This window comes from Molothrus ater, chromosome 5 (assembly GCF_012460135.2).
Source record: "Molothrus ater isolate BHLD 08-10-18 breed brown headed cowbird chromosome 5, BPBGC_Mater_1.1, whole genome shotgun sequence".
In the NCBI taxonomy this organism is placed as follows: Eukaryota; Metazoa; Chordata; class Aves; order Passeriformes; family Icteridae; genus Molothrus; species Molothrus ater.
This window is the reverse complement of record NC_050482.2, coordinates 55,164,920-55,181,704: the sequence shown is the minus strand read 5'-3', so window position 1 is coordinate 55,181,704 and position 16,785 is coordinate 55,164,920. Positions and strand designations below refer to the sequence as shown.

Genomic DNA, 16,785 nt, shown 5'->3' with positions numbered 1-16,785 from the left:
CCATGACTTTTGCTATATGCGGCACTACTAAATATTTTTTTAGATTGTGCCATTTAGTCTTTTCACAGGTTCTGTAATGTTTGGTTTTTGGTTGCTTTGTTTGAAGTTTGCTTGTTTTGGTTGTTTTTTGCTTTTTTTTTTTTTTTTACTTTCTTTCTGTATGCATTAACTGGTCCCTAGTTCTTCTGATCAGATTGTTAAAGTTCTGTTTCTCTGTCCTAAATTTGGGACTTCAGGGTGCTGGCACCCTACAGTGGACCTCGGTCATGCCACCTGACATCAGTGTGTCAGCTCATTATACCGAATTTCTCCAGTAACTCTGTGGGCCCATTGACCAGAACATACCTAATATTTGTATGATGAAATATTGTGAAAAATGTGGTTATAGTAGCCATTGAGATAATGTGAAATAAAAACTTTTATGTAATTGGAATAGGAAAAAAATAAAGCTGATAAGGAATTAATTGGAATTAGAAGTTTTGAAGAGAAATATCAACTTATTTAAAGAAAAAGAAGGCTTTAGACAGACAGAAAGTAGGTTTAAATTGGATATTAGGCAGAATTTTTTCCCTATGAGGGTGGTGAGGCCCTGGCACAGGTTGCCCAGAGGAGCTGTGGATGCCCCAGAAATTACCTGATCTAATAGAAGGCAACAAAGTGTTTTCATTAAAGCTTAGGCTTCCTAGCGCACAGTCTTTATGGTTACCACAGAATTAATAATTTTCCAGATAGAATTTAAAATTTACCAAAGTCAACTGCAAGTTGTCTTCTCTATAAATAATTCACAGTCATTAGGGGGATATTTCCAAATAAATCAGTTTTAACACTTGATTGACAGAAAGAAGAGAAAAAAGAAAGATATATCTTATTTCTGTGCTTCAATTTTGGTGTGCCATGGAGATTGTAATTTGCAATATTCTGGAAAACAGCTGTGACTGTCTTAAAATTGACATTGGAAAGAATGTTGCTGGAGAATCACCTTGGATGAAAACAGGTAATAATTTCCCTCTCAAGACAGTGGTTGACTGACCTTCTCCCGTCTTCTGATAAAGGCAGTTTGGACATAAATGTTGAAATATAAGGTCTCTTCTCTTAAATCTCATGTCCAACCCTGGCCAGGAATGGTGGTTTCCTCACTCCTGTGGGTGAGGAATGCAATGGAACCTTGCAGCTCTTCTCATGACAGTACAGCTGCATAATAAATACTCATGTCAGGGTTGATGTTTCCATGAAGATGCTGGAGGAAAAGATGGGATTTAAATGGACTACATTGGTCTGAGGGTGTAATATGTACAAGAAGCAGGTAAAATTTCTTCCTTTGCATGATTTCACTCCAGTGATGGTGTCCTAGCACACAGTAATCCCCCTACAAAATATCACAAAATCCATACCAGGGCTTGCTTTGCTCTCTTCAGTCAGTAGAGATTGGTTACATTATACCATACTTAATGCTCTCAAGCAAGTTCAACACATTTAAAAATTCTTCCTCTTCCTCCTCCCTGCTTAAGTATAGGTAGAAATGCCTGTGATTGGAAAGGTGAAAAATTATTTGAATTATTTAAGCAACATAAACTTATAATTCTTTTTTCTGTCTTGTTTAAAATTATTTGAAAATCTAATGGGGTGTGATTGAATGTGATTCATTTAACAGGAATTTGCAGAGCAAATTGCATGAGTTTCTCAGTTCAGAAAACAGTAATTTTCAAGGCAGTGCTGCACAAGGGGGCTATTGTGAAAATACATGGTGTTTTATTATGCAAGGGAATGGTGCAAAGAAGCAGGGAGTCTGGAGGGTGACAAAGCTTGTTCTGGGAAGGAATGCCCTCTAGTTTAAGCTTAGCCTCTGTGCTCTGAAGGAGAGAGCGTTCCTTTAGCCACAGAGGAAGCAAAAGGAATAGCAGGAATCCACAGCTGAGCTATGCAAACATTTGACTGGCTCCCACAGTTGTTTCTGGGGGAGAGATTTCAGCCACTGGGCAAAATACCTGCACAGTATCTCTCAGGATCATGTTTTAAAAGTCTGCCCAGTTCATTGAAAGGATACAGGTACCTGCCTTCAGGAGAATGTGCTGAAGTGTGGATCTAAGGCAGGCACTGGCATCTTCCTGCAGGCCTGGCAGAGTAAATTCCAGTGACCAACAAAATTTGGGTCAGATTCCCACTTGTCTCCCAGAGTATCTCCATCTCAGTGATACATCCATACAATGGAGCAGAGTCTGAGAAGTGCAGAATTCTGAAGCACGAGAGAGAAGTCTCTCTGGAAAGCTTGGAAACGCTGGGTATTTCAAAATAGCATTTGCACTGCTTCTTGCTAGTGGAAAACGGAGTAGCTCTGTTCTTAAAAAGGAAGCTGGATATTCCACTGAGGGGGAAATACAAATTCTCATAGACATCCTGACTACATCTATATTAGAAAACGAAATGTGCCCAGGACCATTCCCTGGCACTGAGGCCAGCTGGCAGGAGACAGGCTGAGCTCCTGCTGCCAGAGGCTCACTCTGAAACAAGGTGTTCGGCACTCAGCCTGCTGGGCTCCCTTCCTGACCTCTGCTCATGCCCACATCGTGCCTAGGAAGTATAAGTCTGTACCCAAGCACTACCCAAGAGAGTGCTTGGGTACAGACTTACCAGCATGGCCAGGAGCCTTGAAGTGTAGTTGATTGTGATTAATTGCTTGGGAACATTCCCTCAAACTCTGGAGGTGGCAGGTGTAAATACAGCCCTGCTTTGATGCCTCTTGCCCTCAGGTAATTTTTGGGGTAACTTAAAAGCTTTACACATTTCCCCCTATTGGCACATTCTTAAACAATAATCAGTCTCTATTCACTGAGAACAGCTATTCCTGCCAAAATCTTTTCTCTCTAATTCTGCTTCCACCTGCACTCGTCTATATGCAACTTTAACTAAAAATCACCACACTATTCCAGACACACACAGAGGAGCACAAGTGGATCTGACAGTGGGAATGGGATACTGTTGCTTTGGTTTTTGGCGGATTTTCCTGTTTGCCTGGCCCTAGTGTAGGCTGCATCTTGTTTTTCAGTCACTGCATCTTCTAACTCTGCTTAGCATTCCAGTTGAGGCCCTGGTGGCCATGCATAACCCCTGGTCTTGCTGTCCAGCAGGGTGCATCACAAAATTACTGGAAATTAAAAAACAAACAAACAAACAAACAAAAAAGGGTGGGGACACTCTGCATTCTAGTGCTGAAGAAACCAAGGACCACTCAGCACAGGCAGAAAGTGGGCCAGCATTAGAATTCTTCTGTGGCTTCAAGGTGAGCCTACATGCCAGTGGTCCCCAGAGAATGAAACATGAGTCTAATTCAGTCAGAGGGAGAAGAAAAAGCAAAGTTCCTAATTCCTTCTGCTAAAGTAGAAATAAACTTCCATTTAAAATCTTTCCTGTATTCTTGGGTCTTGACAGCTCTAACTACAATAGTTTAAGATGTCAGTGCTGTCAACCACCCTAAGAAGATGTTGAGAAGTAAATCACTCTGAAGGGACCACTAAGGACAAGTGAACTTATTGATGGGATTTTTCCTTCAGCGGATATGTGGGCACATGGTTTAGTGTGGGTGTGATATAGAAAAGACCAACAGAATGTGGAGGTTAGAATGCTGAGGTACACCACCTAGAAAAAGTGATGGAACTTTTTGTGCCAGGGAATCACTCCTTGAGGTCTGTTTCATCAAGTAAGGCTGAAAACTCTGTTTATTGTATTTATGTGTTAATATTTAGAGACAGGACACATGGTGAAAATGTGTATGTAGAAAACATGAAGATTTGCAAGAAAGCAAAAGTGTAATTCGGATGCCAAGCACATCCTGGAGGCGAGCAGATGCAATCATCATCAGAGCCAGTAAAGAGAGGAGGGCTTTCTAATTATTTCCCAGAAGTACAGCAGTTGCAAAGCCATTTTTGCAGCATTCATCAAAACTTTTATTTGAAATATCTCAGAAGCACACCCTGCACTCTGTTCACTCTGTAGCTGCAGATTAGTCCTACTGAAGGCAACTGGATTCCATTCCAGGAATCCTGCTCAGATAGACTTGAGCTCTGCAGTCACATCCTTTGTTTTCCTTGACTCCTGACAGCCCAAATTAAACAGAGATCTCTCTTAGCAGTGAGGGAATGCTGACGGCATTCCACCGTGCTGTGGGCACAGTGTGGAAACAATATCACTTCTTGCCTGGCCTCAGTGTGGCCAAATTGCAGCATGATGTCCTGGCTACATTCGTCCCTCAGGCAAGGCAGGTGATGCTGGGGAGGGGTGTGAAGGGTCCAAATTTGGAAGAGAAAATAATCAGAGACTGATGACTGGAACAAAATGCTCAAGCCAAAATGCTTTCTCCCTAGGGAAGCTCTCCCACAGCCAGATGCAGTGTTGCTTAGCAGTCTGGATTTCATTCCAGGACTGCACGTGGCTCTTAAGGTCCTGCCTGAGACTTTTTTCGTCTGATGTTGGGTAGCAAACCCAAATAAACAGGAAGTCAGGCCTGAACAGGAATATCACATATCATCCACTTCTCATCCCTGTAAAATCCATCCCCATTCCCTTGTCTGATTTTCTAATTGAATCATCATGGCTGTAAAATCACACTGTAAAATTTCCTCCTCTCATTTGCAGAGAGCCCAGAGGAGGAGCCAGTATAACATATTTAGAATTTGTTTTCCTTTTTAGAAGGGGCTTGCATTTTGGGTAATTTTTTTCCTGGGCTAATGTACATCTGATGTCAGACTCCCCAGATGAGAATGGTTAGACTGGAGTTGACATTTTTAGAAATATGTGCGAATGGAAAAATATCCTGGGAGTGCTGCCAATGGCTGATTTTGTGAAGTCTTAGTCTCTGTTGGAGAGGAACCATGAGCCAGGTACCTGTACTGAAAAGAAGCCTTGCTCATAAAGTGTCTTGCTCAGGTGTGTGCCAGACATGCCTTCTCAATTTAAAGAGAGGGCAGAAATTAATATCAGCAGGCTGTGACTCAGCCAGGCAATATTCAATTCCCCTTTCTGATCAGATGACAAACAGCCAGTTAGCATCTTTCCCAGAGGGAGGTACAATGACCAGAGAAGTTCCTGGCAAAAAATGGATTTTCCAAGGTTGAGCTGTGAAGTGGTGCAAACAAATCTGCTTGACCTGTGGCTGTTCCTTCTAGTTTGGTACTGACATGACTGGGACAGGACAGCTTAGAGCTGAGCTGGCTTGCTGTGAGCCAAACCTGCAGCTTTCTAATTCCTGGTGAGCTGGTGGAATTTGGAGGATGAGTGCAGCTGATTCGTGGTGCTGCGAATGTCAGCAATTTTTATAGGCTTTGTGGAGGGCTGGTGTTTGCTGCCTCATCAGAGCAAATGCCTTGTTGGCAGGTGGCAGGCTCACACTGAGCTAGCAGGGGGTGGCACAGGGGCTAGGGCAGTGCAGGGCGGGCACTGAGGGCGCAGCATCAGCTCGCTGCAGACAGACGGCTCCATCTCCAGCCAGGGCTGCAGGCAGCCCCCACTGAGCTGCTGGCTCTGGGTCTCGGTGGGAGCCCGGAGCTGCTGCTCTCCGCTGAGGCCAGTGCTCAGGGAGCAGCTCTGTGCTGAGCCTGCCCTGCTGCCTGGCAGGATCAGAATGTGCTGAGGTAGCCCTGGCTGGGTGCTCCAGAGAGCCAGCACAGCTCTCCTCCAGCTTGGTGGGCACATCAGCCATCCCAAGGACAGTGGCAGGATGCTTTTGTGCACACCATCCTTCTCCCATCCTGTCCTGGTTTAGGGCAAATTTGCGAGGAAACGTCCAAGGGGGTTCTTCTAGAAAGCAAATTCAAGCAGCCACTTGTCCAGACAGTTCAGGAAAATATTTCCTTGGAGAAAAGTGGAAGAACTCTGTTTTTTTAACAGGCAAAGCATTCACCAGCACAAAAAAACCTGTACAATATTAAAAAATAAAACATCTTGCCAATCTGAAGACATGACAAACTCAGACAGTCCCCTTTGGTGGGCTGTAGCTCAGCTCACTCAGTCTCTTATCAGTCCCTCCGGTGCTGGAAATGCCATGGCTCAGCCTGGCCCCATGGGCCACAGGTGCGAGCTGCCAGTGCTCTTCTGGGTTTTCAGTCCAGAGCAGGTTTAAACAGTTCCAAGAACAGTTCCCAAGAACAGTCCAGGGAACTTCTCTGCCTCAGCTAGCTAAACACTAACTAAAAGCAAAGGAGAGCTCTGTCCTGCTGTCTGTCCGTGCTGCACAGTCCAGGAGAAGGATGCAGGGGAGCAAGTGCAGTTCCTGAAAACAAACTATGCACTTCTTCTCTTCCCCCTTTGCTCTCAGAATCAGTCTAAAAGGTGCAAAACTCATTTCTGGGCTAAACAGACAAATGGGAATATGAGCATCATAAAGTCATCCCAGCACACATCCCTTTCTCTCTTCTGCAGGCTCAGCAGGCTCTGCCTCATCATCATCTCCCTGCTGATTTCCATGCTCCAGGCTGAGTGGATGGGGCTGTGCCTGGTGCTCCTTATTGAACAGTCGTCTTCAACATATTTATCAACCACCTGGATGCAAGAGTTGAAAGCACCCTTCAGCAGGGTTGCTGGTGATGCCAGTATGTGCCATGGAGTACATGTTCTGGCCCCAGTAGGGCTCCCAGGCTTGGCTTGTGCTGGGGACAGTTCCCCACACAAGGACACCGTGGCTTAGTGGTGGCCTTAGCAGCAAATTTGGGTACAGCTATTTTCACATACAGTTGGCTCTGCGGAACACTGCAGAAATAAGTTTATATCAGCTCTGCAGACAGCAGTGGACTGAGCTGGGTTTGGTGTGGAGAAGGGTTTGGTGGGTTTTTAGTCACTCTTTTGTTCAGTAGCTTTTGGACTTGTTAGCCACTTGCAACCAGCTTTGACAAAAGGACACTGGCCTTGAAGAAGCTAAGGCTTCTTCTTTTTACAGCTTTTGAAAAGGTAGCTGGCTGCTTGGGGAAAGAAAGACTGGAATTAAAACTGCTTCTCTTAGGAAAAAGCTGTGGCATGACCTGTCCTAAACTGTTGCTCTCTCAACACGGGAGAGACCATGGTATGTTCACAGACTTCTCTGAAGTGCTACAAATGCCAATTAGATGGGATTTACAGGGTAACAGCAAGAAGCAGAGTTGTGCTGAGAAATAAGGCAAACGGTGCCTTGTATCTTGAGGAAGAGTTCCTTCCTTCCTTCCTTCCTTCCTTCCTTCCTTCCTTCCTTCCTTCCTTCCTTCCTTCCTTCCTTCCTTCCTTCCTTCCTTCCTTCCTTCCTTCCTTCCTTCCTTCCTTCCTTCCTTCCTTCCTTCCTTCCTTCCTTCCTTCCTTCCTTCCTTCCTTCCTTCCTTCCTTCCTTCCTTCCTTCCTTCCTTCCTTCCTTCCTTCCTTCCTTCCTTCCTTCCTTCCTTCCTTCCTTCCTTCCTTCCTTCCTTCCTTCCTTCCTTCCTTCCTTCCTTCCTTCCTTCCTTCCTTCCTTCCTTCCTTCCTTCCTTCCTTCCTTCCTTCCTTCCTTCCTTCCTTCCTTCCTTCCTTCCTTCCTTCCTTCCTTCCTTCCTTCCTTCCTTCCTTCCTTCCTTCCTTCCTTCCTTCCTTCCGACACTTCGTTCCAACATTTCCTTCCGACACTTCCTTCCTCCCTCCTTCCTTCCCTCCATCCTTTAAATGTTGAGGAAAGAAAACCTTGTGCTTAAAGCTCGTATCCTTTTCTGCTGCACTGCAGTGGTAAGCTTGAAGGGGCAGGAGGAAGAGAGGGGAGGCTTTTCCAGGGAAGAGTTCATAAGAATGGATCTTTGTTTACATTTTTAGGCTGTGGCCATCATGGAGTTTCTGGATTAGACCCTTCCAGTGATGTCATATAAAACGTGGCTCGTAGCCCTCATGTATTTTCTCTCTGTGAGCAGTGAAGCAGCTGGGTGTTTTAAAAAGAAAATATAGGTGCATATCTATGAGCAATGTGTGACTTCTGAAAGGAAAGTGCATCTCAGAGCTGTCCTTTGTCCTCAAAACTTTGGCCCCTGAAGGAAGTGTCACTTCCTGGTCCCTTAAGGTGTGAGGGTTTGCTGTGCTTGAGGGAAAAATACCAATTGCTTTAAGTATCAGTTTGGGGCTCTGAGCTGATGGCTTTTTATACCTTGGGCCTTGTTTCTTGAGGGCTCAAGTCTAGGGCCAGTCCTGTTCAGTTATTTATCAGTGACCTGGATGCAGCATTTGAACACACCATGAGAAATTTGCTGGTGGCACCAAACTGGAAGGTGCTATTGACTTTCTACAGGGCCAGGAGGCTTTGAGAGGTTGGAAATTTGGTCTGTGAGCCATGGGGTGAAATTTAACAATAACAAATGCTGGATTCTGTGCCTGGAACAGGGGAATGCTGGGCAATATACACTGGGAGAGGAGTGCTCAGATAGTTGGGCCTTTCCAACTGAAAATAGTCTATTTTTTGTTCTATTTTTTAAAGCTATGAATCACCCTGGAGAGAGGGGCAGTCATCCTTGATTGGTTCACACACAGGCAAATCTGGGTGAGGATCAGAAGGCATTTGATTTGCTGCCATTGTTAAGAAAGGCTGCAGAATTTTGTCAGTGATGGATTTCTGGTGAAATCTGTTCAAAACCAGTGATGAAATGCTCACTAGACCAGAAAAAATCAACACTTCTGACTTTATGTTATGCAAAGCACACGGTTTCTGTACCAAATCAGTGGGGAAGAAGAAGAGCATCCTGTTTGAAATCCGATTTTTACATTATTCTTACAATGCTGTGCAGTCTGAGTCATGACTGTTGAACACTCAGCCTGTGTTGAACATTCAGCCTCTCTCAAAAACCAACCTGATTTTGAAAGGTGGGAACTGCTGCAGAAGAGAGGCAGAGGCCCAAACATCCTCACCTTGAAGTCTGTCATGGCTTACACATCTAGAAAAATGTTCAGTGAAAGCCATGTATGTGCTTTATTTTCCCTTTATGTTCTTTCACCATGGTGAAATAAGTGTAGCCGCCTGCTGCAAAACAAATAGAATGTAATCTTCCATTTTTATCTTGACCATTTTGAAATAGTCGGTTCAAATAGCTAAAGAATGGCATGCAGGCAGTTTGTGAAATCATTTTGCATGAAGGGATTTCAAAAAGCTTCCCCAAAAGCTACCTACAAGTGATTAACTCACATTTGGGGACCATCTGCCCAGTGGCTTTTCAAAATAATGCTATAAGAACACAGGCTAAAAGCAAGAAATGTCTTACAAAAGCATATCTTCCAGAAAAGGAAAAAAAATAAAAAGAAAAAAAAAAGAAAATGGAAAAAAAAAGAAAATAGAAAAAAGAAAAAGCAAAATCCACCATAACTGAGCCTTACCTTTTGTTATAACTACATGATAAATCAAATTTGGGAACAGAAGTGTATCTGGGGCTTTGCCACAACACATGTATGTTCTGAAAATCATCTTGTAGTTCCTGTTGCAGAATTTTGACCTATTTTGCTCCTGCTACATTTGTTTGTGGAAATTGCAGTGAATGTAAAAGGGACATTACTGTGGCTCTTCAGATTGTACAGGCAAGAATTTGCAGCAATTTTTCTTCTCTAGAGAATGACCGGAGATTGGAGAGGTTTTTTTTTTCTAAATTCATAAGGTTTCACCTAGATGGGAACACTTGGGAAGCATGATCTGAATGGGAATCAGAAAAATATAGTTGTTAATTACAATGACTCAAAATGTTGCACACACCTTTGTGGATAATCACATGTGGAATAAGGGTAGGCCTGATTTATGTGTAACTTAGTCCACTTTGGAATACCAAAACAAATTTAATCTCTATTATTTTAAAGAAGAATTGCTGTGCAGGGACTAACCAGGGCAAACATGGCTTTTTCCTTGGTAGACAGTCCCCATTTTTAAATGTCATCTCAGAAGTCAGGGAGGACACTGAAGTCATTGCAAACAGACATGCCATCTCCATGATTTGTTGTCCGCACAAGGGAACACTTCAACAAGGTGCTGAGCAACATTTTTTTGATGAGCTGCATTCCTTTTATCAGCTGTGAGTGTTGAGGGCCATTGGTATCACCCATGGTGAAGTACAGGTGGCACTGAGAGTGACCTGTGCTGCTCAACACCACTTGTTTCGTAGCTGTTGCCAAATTTCATAGGCATTGAATGAAGAATAACTTAATCCTTGAAGGGATGAAAAAACCTTTCCCATTCTTAACTGCAGAGCACTAACCCCTGGGATCAATCCAGTAGGGGGATGATTAACATCCATACAAAAAGGCTGAGAAAATTGGGGTTGTTCAGCCTGGAGAAGAGAAGGCTTTGGGGTGACCTCACTGTGGCCTTCCAGGACCTGAAGGAAGCTCACAGGAAAGATGGAGAGAGACTCTTGACAAGGGCCTGGACTGACAGGACAAGGGACAATGGGTTCACACTGGCAGAGAGCAGGTTTAGATTGGATATCGGGAAAAAATTGTTCCCTGTGAAGATGGTGAGGCCCTGGCACAAATTTCCCAGAGAAGAAACTGTGGCTGCCCCATCCCTGGAAGTGTTCAAGGACAGGCTGGGTGGGGTTTGGAGCAACCTGGGCTAGTGGAAGGAGTCCCTGCCCATGGCAGGGGGTTGGAACTGGATGATCTTTACCAACCCAAACCATTCTGTGATTCTGTGACTGGAATTTGGGCCAGAGAGATGCCCACTCCACCCTTACTTGATTCAAATTGTGTTTCGACTCTGAAGACCTAATCTGCTGTAGAATTGAATGGATGTTTTGCAACTGGCTTCAGCAGACAGAGAGAGGATGAAATAGCACTGGTACTGATTTTGGTAAACTTTCCCACTGCTGGTTGGATGGAGCAAGGGTTTGTCTGAGCCCTGTTTTTTGAACTGGTGGCAAAAATCACTTTTGAAAAGGATCAGGATGAGGCAGTTATTCCCCACTGTCAGCTTGGAGCCTAAATTATGAATCAATCTGTTTCTGTGGTCTCTTATATAAGGCTGGGTATCACTGCCAGTCCATAATGCTTAAACTGGGAAAAATGGAGCTGGAGAAGGTGGAAACAATCTAGGCAAATGGCACTTTTGTACTTTCCTTAAGGAAAGGGTTGCAAGTGCTGAACTGACGCGTAAAGACCTTCTGTAGATTCACGGCATGCCAGATTAGTGCTTACTATTTGAAAAGATAGCTGGAATAGCAATCTATTCCATGTTTTTATTTTTTGTAATTTATAATCTGCATATTTCCTTCAGTGTCCTGGCCCTTTGGAATCCAGTACAGTTTTTGGCTTCTCTGATTACCTCTGTCACTAAGTTCCGTAGCCTAATTACATCTTTTGTTAGAAAGTAATTCCTTTACCTGCTTTTAAATTTTCTGCTGTGGATCATTCACACATCTCCTGTAAGGCTTCTTAGCCAGCTTTAAGCTCCAGCACCTAAAGCTGGATCCTAAAATGGGCTGATCCACAGATTACTGTAAAGATGATATTTTCACTTTCACTCTCTTTTTCTCATGCATCCTGTCACCATTACAGCTGTGACTGCACCCTGTGTAGTGAACTCAAGCCTTCACTTTGCAGGTAGTGAAACTCTTTACTGGTGGTCTCTCATAGGTGGAATTTAGAGCACTGACTCTAAATTCTAAGTGGTGGCAGCCAGGTCTCTTGAATATTCACTGTTGGTTAAGTTTTAGCCTGATTCAGATTTAAATCTGGGCTGGCTTCTTTTTAACCAGCATCACTATAAATACCCAGAATGTGTTTGTTCAGAACTCAGACAAAAATTTAGATCTCTGTGATATATGTGAGGATTTTTTCTAACAGGTTATGCAGCTGCAAATTCAACTGGCCGTTTTGCTGCATGTTCACCCAGCTTTTTCCTCTTTCTCTGAAGAATCTCAACATTCCTTTTATCCTAACTACTGTAAATGAATTGATCATTGGTAGACTACTCTGTCTCATTCCTATCTTTCCAAAGAAAATTAAAATATTCAGTGGAACACAAGCACCAGGGGGACTTGCCTGGTCTTCTACCATGATTACACCAGGTGTGTCACAGAGAGGGGACATTCAGCCTTTCTTGAAGCAGTTGCAGGCTTCACAGGAACAAATCTGTTCCAGTACATGAAGGGACAAAGATGGAGAGAAATTTTTTACATATGTAGTGTCAGAACAAGGGAAAATGGCTTCACACTGACAGAGAGCAGGTTTAGATTGGCTGTTAGGAAGAAATTGTTGCCTGTGAGGATGGTGAGGCCCTGGCACAGTTGCCCATAGAAGCTGTGGCTGCTCCCATGCACTTTCCTGAAAAATCTTTTGTCCCTTTTCAGTTTGTGAATGGCCTGGTTCTTCCTACAGCCACCAGAGTCATTAACAAGGCTGTCCCACCATGCTGCCCTGTTAGTTCTGCTAGCCTCCATGAGTCACAGCAACACCTCCCACAAGCTCTAGCAGCACCTGTGGAAGTCACACACTGTCAGACTCAACACTGCCTTGTGCCAGCCTAAATTTGCCTTTGTCATAGGCAAACCCGACCCGATGCTGCATTTCATGAGGGGAGTTGCTGTTGTTTCAATAAAGCCTGTGTTTTTCTGATGGCAAGGTGCTCCTGGTCTACATTCCCAGTTCACAGAGCAAAAGTCTGTGCTCACACAGCCTGTGTGGGAGTAGGAACAGAGGAAAGACAATGCCACAGAAACATTGCTCTGATACTGCTGAACATACCAAGGCTGGTCTAATTAAGCTGGAGGTGAAAGAGTTAATCTAGGCCTTGCCATGGCAGCCAAAGGGTGCACTTTAGGTATTTGCCGATATCTTACTCAAAACCAGTAAGTCCCAGTCCTGACACAGTAGAAAACACTTGGTTGGTGGTCTCTTATTTTTTCTTTTTCACAGGGGTCAGAACTGAGCTCAGGGCTCAGTTTAGACATTTTGGATAGCATAGTTCAAGTGTAGGATACTGATCTCTGCCAAGAACTTAAAACTAAATCCAGCCACCACAGAATCAGGTAGTTCCTTAGGAAAGTTTGTTAGACTTGTCAGTATTGACACTGGATTTCAGATGTATATTTGCTTAATTACTCTTTTGATAAAACCCCTTATTAAGCAATTCTGCTCTCCATCTGGTGCTGATCTGACTTAAAATACAGCAAGATTGGCAACTCATTAATTTATGGACAGGATAAGTATAAAATTTGCATAAATCAGTTAATACTAGAAAGTACAAAATTTGTAGTTTCTTGAAAAAGCAAACTGTGAACCTTTCCTCTTAGGACAGAAACTCTTTGTGAGATGGAGAAACATCTCACATGTTTCTTATGACAAAATATCGAGTAGTGATATTTTGGTTTTTCAGATTCCTTTCCCATTGATTCTTGTTCTAAATATAGAACTATACTTGTCTTGAAACTGGTGACACGTTGTGTTCAAGGCAAAATTCCTGCTCTCTAATGATGTGGTTTTATTTTTAAGGCTTTAATCTTACATCAATAATTTTAAGTGCTTTTCAGTGATGCTCTGAGCGAGGAACTACCATCCTTCTTTGTTGTTTTCAGTGCCAGATGACATTTTTATCCAATGGTAGGCATTCATTTGCCATGAAGATTGAGTTCCAGGAATGCAGTGTATAGATGTGAGGCAATTTTGATCATTGCTCTCTGGAAATCATAGTGATTATATGCATTTTAGTAGTTAGTTTACCCTCTGGATTGCAGAACCCTTCTTCTGAATCATTAGAAGGAAATCACACTAGTTTGTTGGTTTTTTTTTTTCCTGAAATATTAAAAATCTTGTTTAAAATGAACCCCCCTGCTCTAGCTTGTAGGAAGTGCAGGTTACCATCTGTGAGAGGTGGCAAAGAGTTCATCTCCCATATGATTGAGGAAACCTCTGCCAGAGAACTCAGGATTGAATCAGAAATGTTTCCATGAAAAATGTATCTTCCAAGCACCTAACATCCTCCAGAAAAAAACAGTTAATGGAGAAAGTCCCTTGCTTTGCTCTATTCCATTTGACAAAAGTGTCCCTGCATATTCTTTTCCTTGTGTTTGGAAAAGACTGGGAGGAAGTGCAGAGACCAGCTCCACGTGAATGAAAAGCTGCTCTTTGCAAGTCATTTCCCGACTGTTCTGAGTGATGTCTTTCACAGAATCCTTAGGGCTGGAAGGGACGTCTGGAGCTCATCCAGTCCAACCCCCCTGCCCAGGCAGGGTCACCCAGAGCAGGCGACATAGGAACACATCCAGGCAGGTTGGGAATGTCTCCAGAGGGGGAACTCCAGGCCCTTCCTGGGCAGCTGTTCCAGTGCTCTGCCACCCTCAGTGGAAAGAAATTCTTCCTTCTGCTGAGTTGGAACTTGTGTTTAGTTTATGGCCATTGCTCCCTGTCCTGTCATTGAGCACCACTGAAGAGAGCCTGGCACCGTCCTCTTGACATCCTCTTTGAGATATTTTTACGTCCTTTCCTGACCTTCTGTGCACCTCAGGTGATAAGACAGAGCTGAGAAGTAAGATATGGAAAGGGTTTCTCTGGATTCATAGAGTCTGCTTAGAACAGCTGCAGACAAAGACAGGTTCAAGACAGGAGGTTGCAGCTCAGGACAAACCTTACTTTAAAGGACTGCTGACAGGTGTTTGACAGCAAAAACTTTAGTACCAAGGAGCCTCTCTGTTAAACAGAAAGCTCACAGCAGGATACTGCTGCATTAACAAGATTTTCTCTGGCTGCTCCAATTCCCTTTAGCTTTTTTTTTTTTTGGTAATCATCTTTCAAACTGCAGCAGCATTTGTTGTCCTGAGGTGCTGATTCCAGTGTTCCAGTGGAAGAGATTTTAGTGGAAGCTTCTCCTGCAGTGTGCACAGGCTTCATTTCAGGTCAGTAATCACATCCTCCTCAGCCTCTCCTGGGGCTCTCACATTGATCATCCTCCAGCTGGAAGAATTGTCTGAGAGGAAGGGCATGACTGTTGTGTTGCGGTCACATTTCTAGACTGAGGGTGGACTGAGGGAAGCTTCTGCCCTTTGGATTCTGGGGAGACCTGGCATTTGGATGTGGTGTGGGTGTGCAAGCTGTCAGCCTTCCTGCTCCATCATGCTCATCTGTCCCCCTCCAGGCAGCCAGTTATGCTGGGGAGGGACAAGAGGAGAGGGCAGGGCATGTGATGGGTGACTTGAGCTGGTGTTTGGGTTCTGAGCAACAAAGTCTCTGCCGGATGAGGCTGTGTCACCAACAAAAGGCTCATTGACTGTTCTGAGTCATCATCAACAGTCCACGAGAAGGACTTGAGTTGATGTGAGGGGGTAGGAAGTTTGCCCCAGGACAAATCTGGAGAACAAAACATCCACAGAAATAAAACATGCTTTATGTTTTCCAGTGTTACCTGGAGAGCCAGATGGGAGCAAAAAGAAAAAGCAGGAGGCCAGGGGATCTAAAAGCTTGTGAGAAAGGGCTCTTTGACATCCTTTGCTACCTTTTCCTGGGAAAGCTGGAATAACACTATGGATCACAAATGATCCTTCTGCTAAACTGACTCTAGAACCAGGCTGATACCTACCTACCTTCTCAGCAAAAAAGGGCATTACTTTGGCTAGATACACTCAAAGGTACTGGAGAGCCCATTGCTTCAGTACCTGTGTGAAGGGAATCTTGCTACTGAGTAGAATTTCCACAGCTGAGTTAGGATTTTATTCCCCTTTCCCCAGATAAATGCCTTTTTTTTTGTAAATATTCTGTGGACAAGGCTTCTTTGGCACCTTTCAATAAAGCTCATTTTTTGAAAGTGGCAGGGCAAAAGAGGAAGAAACATTTAGAGTGAGATTTGTCTGTTATTTTCTAGTATGAATATTTTTTTTTGAAGAATGATATGGTGTCCAATTGCTGTTTGAAGTACTCCCTCTAGCCTAGAGAATATTTGCTTGTTCACATAAAGAGCGAACCTTCTGTGCTGTTGGCTTCCAACTGGTTTGGAAATGCCCTCAGGAAGATAGAGATGGAAGTTCAGATAGAGGGAAAGGAGGGAATTTAGATTCTTGAGCAGGGGCTGTCATCACTCCATGAGGAGGTAAGAAAAAATAATTATGCTTTCTCTGATCAGCCTCATTTCTGGGAGGAGGTAGAATTTAGGTTCCTAACTGGCAAACTCCGTGTTACTTCTGGATTTAAAGAGAAGCCAGAGTCCAGGCACCTGGGGAACTGAATCCCCTGGGAAATGAGAGTGCAGGATTCTACAGCAGGAGACTGCACTGGGGTTTTGATATTCTGCATTTGGGATCACCATAGCTGTATGTGCAACTAGTAAGGATTTCAACATCCAGTTCCTCCTGTGACCTGGCCTTCCCATCTCACATCAGGGAATTGTGGTTTTGCCTCAGGAAGCATCAACCCTGCTAGTGTGGCATCGAGGACCATATCCCTGAGGTGATAACCAAGAAACATGTAAGGAGCAGCTCTTTTACTCATCTTGAATTACATTCACCTGTCTCTCAAGAGCCCTTTCCCCCCTCACAGGTTGAGTCCTGAACTTTTACTAAAGGCTAGTGCAGTGCCAGCTATCCATGAGAATGTCTGGAACTGGCACTTGCATCCAGACATGTCACTAAGGCTGTAAAAACAAGGAAGAACTGCAACCCTTACAAGTGCTGAAGACAGTTTGCAACAGCCAGAGGAGGTGTGTGATAAACCAGTAAATTCTGCTGCCTCTCTGTGTTCTCCAGAGTGACCTGGAGCTCAGGCAGTAATGATGTTCTCCAGACAGCTCTCCACGGCTTCCCTAAGACACCAGTGAGCCACGAGATTGAGGCAGAAATTCCAGTGTGGGGAGGGTGT

General features: G+C 43.9%; 1 protein-coding gene across 5 annotated transcripts in view; it reads left to right on the top strand.

Moving 5' to 3' along the window:
- Nucleotides 1-16,785, top strand: part of KCNA5 (potassium voltage-gated channel subfamily A member 5) — a 162,580-nt gene that overhangs the window by 7,204 nt on the left and 138,591 nt on the right. The gene's annotated exons all lie outside the window — the stretch shown is intronic.